The sequence below is a fragment of the Phyllostomus discolor genome, chromosome 4 (assembly GCF_004126475.2).
Source record: "Phyllostomus discolor isolate MPI-MPIP mPhyDis1 chromosome 4, mPhyDis1.pri.v3, whole genome shotgun sequence".
NCBI lineage: Eukaryota > Metazoa > Chordata > Mammalia > Chiroptera > Phyllostomidae > Phyllostomus > Phyllostomus discolor.
Genome location: NC_040906.2, coordinates 136,991,285 through 137,000,505, shown reverse-complemented (window position 1 = coordinate 137,000,505; position 9,221 = coordinate 136,991,285).

Sequence of the window (9,221 nt, the reverse complement as noted above, 5' to 3'; positions counted from 1 at the left end):
TAACTTGACCTTATCTGAGAAGCACTTTATCTGCCCTTCCATTCTAAATGAAAGCTTTGCTGGATAGAGTAATCTGGGATATAGGTCCTTGTCTTTCATGACTTGGAATACTTCTTTCCAGCCCCTTCTTGCCTGTAAGGTCTCTTTTGAGAAATCAGCTGACAGTCTGATGGAAACTCCTTTGTAGGTGACTGTCCCCTTATCTCTTGCTGCTTCTAGGATTCTCTCCTTCATTTTTACCTTGGCTAATGTACTTATGATGTGCCTTGGTGTATTTCTTCTTGGGTCCAACTTCTTTGGGACTCTCTGAGCTTCCTGGATTTCCTGGAAGTCTATTTCCTTTGCCAGAATGGGGAAGTTCTCCTTTATTATTTGTTCAAATACGTATTCAATCTATTGCTTTTCCTCTTCCCCTTCTGGTACCCCTATAATTCGGATGTTGGAACGTTTAAAGATGTCCTGGAGGTTCCTAAGCTTCTCCTTGTTTTTTTGAATTCTTATTTCTCCATTCTTTCCTGTTTGGTTGTTTTTTTCTTCCTTCTGGTCCACTCTATTGTTTTGGGTCCCAGTTTCCTTCCCATCACTATTGGTTCTCCATGCATCTTCATCTGTTTTATGGTAACCTGCATTTTTTCATCTAATTTGCGCCCAAAATCAACCAATTCTGTGAGCTTCCTGATCACCAGTGTTTTGAACTGTGCATCTGATAGATTGGCTATCTCTTGGTCGCTCAAAAGGATGAGTCCTGGGGCATTGATCTGTTCTTCTGTTTGAGACTTATCTCTCTCTCTCTCTTTTTTTTTTTTTTTTTTTTTTGGTCTGTTCACTCCTGTTATGGTGAGGGGCAGAGCCTTAGGTGTTCACCAGAGCTGGGCACCCCCGGTCGCTAGATTGTGACGTTGTATGTGGGGGCGGGGGTGGGAGCGAAGAATGGTGGTAGCTCCATTCTCCTGGGATCTCAGTCCCTTCTCTGAGATCCTGGGTTGCATGCTCTGCCCTGGTCCACAATCACCGCCTTGCTGGGTCCACCAGCTGCCGCTTGCATACTCAGGGTCCACCTGCTGTGATCTTGCATGCCCCAGATGCCTTACTCACTCCTGGTTGCTTCATGCTCCCAGTTCTCCCTGTTCTCCACGTGCCTCAACCTGCACCAGGCTGCTTCTCTCCTCCCCTCCTACCGGTCTGGATGAACGGGTCTACTTCAACTTCTTGGCTGTCTGACTTGCATTCAGATAAATTCTCTGTCAGTTCTGGGTGTTATTCTGCCTCTAAATTGTTGTTGTTCTAATCTTGGTTGTGCATGGAGGTACGCTGCGCCCACCTATGCCTCCATCTTGCTGGAAGTCCTCCTGAATTTTTGGCTTTAAAAGAAACATTCAGAGATGACAAATATTCAAAACCATGAACAATAATAGTTCAAAAACATGAACAATAATAGTTATATTAACTATTCTGTGCCAGGAATAAACATTGCAATTCTATAACTTTCAGACATCTGCAAGGTATTACTGTTCCCTTACTGTTCTTTCCATGTACAGAAAAAGAAACCGAAGCTCACAGAGTGTTAGTAGCTTTCCCAAGGCCACATGAAGAAATCACAGGGATGGGATTCACATTACAGAACCCAATTCCTTTCTGTCACATAGATGCTTCCAAAACTAAAATATTGATTTAATTAATTCAGACCAAAAGATGACTATAAAGGTAGACATTAGCCTGTAATTGAACAGATCTTTCAACCTGCATCTTGTAGGAAATTACACAGATATTTGCTCTTATAGAAAATGCAACATTGCATCATGGGAAGAACATGGAATTAGGGGGCTGAGAGATTTGGATTAGATCTAAACCTAAACAGCAAAGTGTCACAAAATCAAGGGGACCTTTTTAAACCTATTTCTGGATGAGTAACTGCAGATGTTGGACTTCATGCTGTCCAAAGTCTGTTCCAACTCTAGATTCCACTCTCTCCACACCTCTCCCAAAGAACTTTGTGTCTCTTATTATAGGGGTAATATTCTTTTCTCTTTTGATTTCCTACTTAAGTGACCATTTCAGCTCAGATTTGGGTCTTTAGAAACATCCATACATACATAAGGAAACCCGGTGTCACACTTTACTGGGTAACCTATGTGGGCTGAAACCTCCCAGAAGTAGACAGAAAAATGAGTGTATATCAGTAGTTCCAGTTTCCCATTTTACATGAAGGCCCAGGAGAGCCCTCATTGCCCATGACCCTCCAGAGGCATGGAGTCTAAATGATGTGGCTGGATTAGTAGGAACTTCAAGACTCAAAAGACTCAAGACTGTCAACTTCATCATGGGGGCATCAAGTTTAAGTCCAAGTAGTGATGAGACCAGTTGAACTTTAGCAGTTACCAATTCAGGAGCAGCCTAGCCCAGCCAAGTCACACTTGTACCCAGAGAGCATTCAGAGGGCACCCTGTCGTGTCCTAGGCTGCCACAAACATTCAGTGAAACATCATTTCAATATGTCCATGAAACTGTATTGGGCAAGAAAAGAGAGAGGATAAAATCTGAATGGCTAGTAATTTACCAAAAAAAGGTGGGGGTCATTCCAAAGAGGCTGTTATTCCAGCTCTGATTCAGGTTTTGTAGAGTCTAGACATTCAAACCAAAAGGAGAAGCATTAAAATGAAGCGATAGAATTAGTTCCCATTGGTAAGTCTAAGAAGATGTCCTACCAATTGGCTAAGATGAGCTGTTCAGAAATAGCTGCTACACTTTCTTCATGATGTTGTAATAACTATGTATGGTGTCAGATGGGTACTAGTTTTATCAGGGTGATCACTTAGTAAGGTATATACATGTCTAATCACTGGGTTGTAAGCTGAAACATAATAAATTGTACTTCAGCTATAACCGAAAAAAAGAAATCCAAGAAATTTTTCTTGTTTTTTAAAATTCTCTTAAAAATAGTATCTTAAAGCTGTAAAAAAAAAAGAAAAGAAAGACAGGTACCATATTTTCTTTACATCTGAGTTTAGTGTGAGTGATTTTGTGAACTTAGTACACTTTTATAATTTGAGTTCATTATCCGTAAGCTAAAAAAGAACAAACACAATCAGGAACTACCCTTTTCACAAAGTCTAGTGTGGCTCAAATGTTTTTCTGAATATATAACACACTCAGCCTTTCTTAGAAATGTTCATAAAGAATGAAAGTTAAAGGAATTTGGGTGAATGTTAGCTTCCATCCATGAAACTTCCACAGGATTCCCCTGTAATGAAACCTTCAGGTAAGTGAGTTTTTAGTTTCGGTTTGGTTGTCAACATGTGGGAAAAAGAAAAGCCCACATCAAAGAAGTGATACAAACTGAAAATTAAACATCAAGGGGAAAAGCTGTTTCTTAAAGTGTGTGGCCTTTACTTCAATCAGAATTTTGCTCTTAAGTGTAAAACCAGAAGAAAAAAAGGGTTTTTTTCCCTTTCGTGTAAACGGCCAAGGGAATTGCCTTTATTCTGCCAAATTCTCCAGATGCTTCTCTTACAGAGAGACCTCCTTGCACTTGTTTATTTCCAAGCTTATAACTCTCAGTCAGGCATGGAAACAGGTACTGTGTCCATCCACTGAATATATTTTTAAAGTTGCTTCATCTAATTAAAAATTTCCAAACAAGCAGGAAAAGAAGGACTGTGAACTTTCTTTCCTCTTTTTAACCTCAAATTTGAAACTTCTGTTTAATTAGTTTAAAACTCACTAATGACATTTGTTACTTAAGTGGTCCAAGAAATCAGGAGGCAACTATGATCTAGGTTTGTTGAACAAGCATTAAATACTTATGAAATATTTCAGTGTAAATCTTTGTACTGCCATACAAATAATTCATTGAGAAGGCTATTTGTCTTGAGGAAGACATCTTACATCAGAAATGGACCCATAAAAAACTGTCCATATACTTATACATCCTTTTCAAGATACCGCCATTAAACATTTTTTAAATTTAATTAGGGGAGAATTGACCTCATAAGGATGAGTTTTCTGGTTCAAGAATATGGTATCTTTCCTTTATATCGTCTTCTAAGATTTCTTTTAATGATCTTTTATAGTTTTCAGTATACAAATTTGCATATATTATGTTAAGGTTATCTCTAAGTATTGACTGTTTATTTTTCATTATATACTGTCCCCTATGTTAGGCACCCAAGTTACAAACATACACTATGGTGTCTTGGGAAGGCTACATTCTCTCTGAAGGCATAGGGAAAATTAGGAGTCTTTTGCAATAGAAAAAGGCCTATGAAGGCAATGGGGTGCAACAAAGGGGGAGTATTTTAGAAAAATATGAGCAGAATCAACAGAATTTATTGTCAAACTGGATGTATTGACAAATGAAAATTCAGAGATATCTCACTGGTTTCCAGTTTGGGGACCAGGTGATACCATTCAATGAGATTAGAAATGTCAGAATGAGAGCAATCTGGCCAGCTCCACATGGCTCCAGAATGAGGTCTAAAGGTGCTACTATGTACAGAAGGGTATACAGTCAGAGATGACCATATTCAAGTCCATTTTCAGAGCCTCAGTGGGTTTTTCCCCAAATGGAAATGTTAAAAACTGCTTCAGAACCTGCTAAACATAAACACTAGCTGGTGGAAAACACCTAGTGAAGAGAAAGCCCCTTTCCTGGAGAGGGTTCTAGTCTTGGATTATTACAGCACTAGGTCAGCCTGCTGTTTGGCCTGATGCTTTTGAATCCATTTTAATTATTAAAGGGTGCTCATGAGTTAAAAAGGGAACCCCCACAGCAAACACACTGAGAGGCAGGGGATGTGGGTTCCACCTCAAGCCCTCGCATCTGCATTAGAGGGAGGAAAGTTATGTCACCTTTCTTCATTATCTATAAAATGAGGGTCCACACTCACGGACAATTCTAAAAGTCTCTAATTTCCCTTCCCCTATCTGGACATTGAAGTAGATAAAATGAGGGGAAACTGGTTGAAATGAATGCTAGAGAAAATGAAAATGTTCAACCTCTATTTATCTCAATGAGAATTTATTTCATGTCTTATATATAGTATGGGTCTAAAGACTATACTTTCAGTGGTCATTTCTATAGCCCGTTATAGTATGTGTCTGAAATTCTGAAAGAATAAATAGTTGAACAAGACAATGGCCCAAGACTTCTGACCTCATTTTAATTTCACAGTATGAAGACACCTACAATTCAGAATATTTATTTAGCACAAGATTATTCATCTTCCTACTTCTGAATGGCAAAGAAAAAAATAACAATGGCAAGCAGCCACCAGGTTCTTAGAATTAATTATGTACATATTTTTAAATAGTGTAACTCTTAAGTGGATTTCCACTAAGATATAAAATCAATATCTATTTGGAAGGTTTGAAACTACAAGTGCCTGCTTTCAATAAGAATCAATACTGATAATATCTTAAAAACAGCTAATCCTGATCCTGATCAAAAGGACTTAGCTCTGCCTCATACTCCAGCTCTTTCTTGGCAGAGAATGGAAACCTGTTCGAAAGTAGCTAGCACTGGCTGGTGTGGTTCAATGGATCAAGTGCTGGCCTGTGAACCAAAGGGTTGCCAGTTCAGTACCTAGTCAGGCCTCATGCCTGGGTTGTGAGCCAGATCCCCAGGAGGGGGCATGTGAGAGGCAACCATGCATTGATATTTCTTTCCCTCTTTTTCTCCCTGCTTTCCCCTCCCCCTAAAGATAAATAAATAAAATCCTTAAAAAAAATTAAGGAGGTAATAAAGAGCTATTTTTGTACATGCATTATATTCACTGTGAGGAAAATTTTCTATCCTGTCAATATCAGTATGTCTAACATAAAATGATCAATTCCAAACATGGTAGCTTTTTAAGGAAGAACTACCTTAAAAGTATAAGTAAAACTTAGGTGTTTCCATCTATAAACCTTATAAGCATAAATTAGATTAGAAGTTTGGATTGATCTCCATTGAGATAAATGCAACACAGTGTCTGTTTTGTCCAGAGATATTATCTTTTTTCTAGAACAGTATCAGCCACTATAAAGGAGTATCTTCAATATGTCCCTGGTATTCATCTACACTATAGTCCTTCCAAGAAACTCACAAAGTAGATGTATTACCAACGAGAGACTAGAAACCCAGGACCACACAGCCAACTATAAATTCTGATGTTGCCGTATGGACCCAAGTCTATCTGGCCTTGAAGCCAGCTCTCCCCCATTTGACAAAATGCCCTTACCCTTTACTGCCTCGGGGCTTCAGACAACCTCAGCGCTCTAAGGTAAGTTGGCAGATCTCATTTGCTTCATGTCATCTATCACTTTTTTGTTTATTTCTTCTTTCTTTAACTTATTTTCTAAAGCTGAGAGTAGATAAAACAACCTATTTCAATCACACAAAAATGTTATTCACCATTTAAAAAGAGCTGCATATTCCTTGGTAGCATTAAACAATACTCTCAGGTTATAGAAGTAGTAGAATGCTAACTATGGTAGCAAAATTAATAAACCCAGTCTTCCTGAGTAGTTAAGTCAAATCCATTGCTGGTTTTCTAATCTCTCTCTTTAGTAACCTATTTTAAAATGCTCTTTCAATTAATCCTCGGTATTTATATGGATAATCCCAAATGCAGGATAATCTTTATATCAGTCTGACTCCTTAGTCCATCACAATTGCAAAAATCTAAAATCACCCACTAGCCAAACTGCTCATCATCACTTTCATTCAGGCTGGGATTTCCTTCCACCCCTGGAACACCAGCGTGCCTGCTTTGCATTCACTTGAGACTTAGAATAAGGAACATGTAATAAATCTTTTCTCCAAATGCTCTCACATTAAATTTTTACATCCTTGAAGAAATGCAGACTCAGTCCTGAATTTTTCACTATACTGAGAATCTCTATTCTTGTAAGAGTTTATATTGCCTTTAGATAGTCAACCTTTGGGGAAAAGAAAACCTACCTATATTCTGTTACTAGAATGTGTCCAGTCTTCCCTGATGACAGTAATTGCTTGTGTGCATTCCTCTCTCTACTAAACAATTCATCCCAAAGGCTGCAGTTAAAATCATGCTCACTCACCTCTGTGGCTATTCATTCTCTCTCCCTCTCTTTTCTCTCACTCTCATTCTCAATTATGCACAATGTGATTTCATTCTCTTACTACCATTTATTCTTAGTTCTCTCACCCTTTCTTTCCTGCCTAAATAGATCAATAGAGCCAAGCTCATGTGTTTTCTTCATCTTCACCCACATTGTCCTGTGATGTCAGATCAACCTCCTCACTTTCACCTCACAGATGCATCTTTATTTAATAAAAAATTTTATTAATAAAACATTTTAGGGGTTCCAAGATGGCTGCAGAGTAGCTGGAAGCTCCTTCCACTTGCTCCCTGCCCTGGGCCAGTCTTGCAGTTAAACTACAGAGCACTCAACTTGAACATCCAGTTGAGTGTGTGTGAGACTGTGTGTGTGAGTGCCTGTCCATCTGTGAGGGCACCTGGGGGCAGGCAGCCCCAGTTCTCCGCTTCTCCGCTGCTGCTGCCCAGACCAGTGCTCCTGGCTGTGCAGATTTGGAGCAGGAACCATTAGTGGAATTTACAAAATCCTACTCAGGAAAAAGCTGCTGCAGCAGCTGCGCATCAGCACCCGCGCCTCAGCACCCAAACTTGCCTCGGTGCCCTCTACATCAGGCAGACAACCTGACCCACCACTGGCGGGAGCCAGGGTCTGGGGATTGTGGTATTTGCCAAGGATGGAACTGCCACCTCCCCACCCCGGGTGCCACTGGAACCGAGAACTGGCCAGGGAGCCAGGATCACCAGGGGTGGAGAGAGGCAGTTGGGGTGGCACTGCCTGCAGAGGCCACGGAAGTAGCACAAGCCAGAGACTAAGACTCATTGGAGGAAGCAGCATGAGCATCTTGCTGCCATCCATGTTATAAGTTTTGCTGTTGGACTCTTCCCTTCCTTCCCCTTCCCTCACCCTATCAGGATGACATAAGACTTGAAAGAAAATGCAACTTTTTTTGGTTCTTTTTTTAGTTGTGCTCTGTCTTGATGTTCGGTTTTATTTGTTTTTCTTCATTCTTTCCATCTTGCATCTTAATCTCTGCTCAGGGGACAGAAACATAAACAGACTCAGGGGTCATCAGAGACTGGTGGTAGGGCACAGCCAATCCACACACTATCCTGGGAAACAGACTGGTGCTTCCCACTCACAGGAGAGCCACAGAAACACCCTCCAAGCATCTGGCAGACCCAAAATCTGGCTTCTGGAAGCCTACTAGGGGCCCTGCTCTGCCAAATACAGGGAAATAATCCCAGGAAGACTTAGACTAGTGGATTGGGGGAGAGGAAACCCACCTACTATCTTCCCTGAAGTCTGAAAGGCACCTGCCATGGAAGATGCAGGAATCACAGCCCCGTTTCCTCCAGAAGCCCTCCCAGAAATAGGTCTGCAACTAATAGCCTAATATTGACAGCAGGTCAGCAGGCGGAGACAGGCAGAGGCAGATCCTATAGTGACTTGGGATGTTTGCTGACACACCCATGACCCAGTGGTGAAAAAAGCCAGCTTTGCAGAGCAGCTTGGCTCACCCTGGGAGCAGCCAAGTCTGAAGGAATCAGCCACAGACTGTGGATCACTTGTAGCTTTGAAATGATGGCCGAGGGCCAGATGTACACAGCACCTGCCATTGGCTTACACCAGACTCGGACATCAGAGTGGTATCCAAAGGGAGAAGCCAGCAGGCAAGAGCCAAACTGTGCTGAGACAAAGCCACTTCATTCTTTGTCATTATTTTCACTATCTTTTCTTTTTTCATAGCCTTTTTATTATCTTTAATCTATTTCCCTTTTATTTTTGGTGCTGTAGTTTTTCTTTCATATCTCCTATTCTAATCTTTGATTACTCCATTGTTCCCTTCTCTCCTTTTATTATTTTTGTTGCTCTTTCTGTATTCCTTTTCCCCATTTTCCTTTTTCAATTCATTACAGGTATTAGTTATCTTCCCCTTTCTCCTCTCATAATCACTATTCATGCCTTTGGTCTTCTCATATTCTTTTTCCTTTTCCCTTTCTCTACTATTCCATTTATCTTTCTGCTTTTATTATTCTTTGCTTTCTTATCATTGGTATTGTTGTGGCAGTTGGGGGGGGGGAGTTGCTTGTTTTGGTGTTGTTTTGCTTTGTTCTGACAGTACCTATACAACAGCATACAACACATGGTGGGGGTTAAGCATC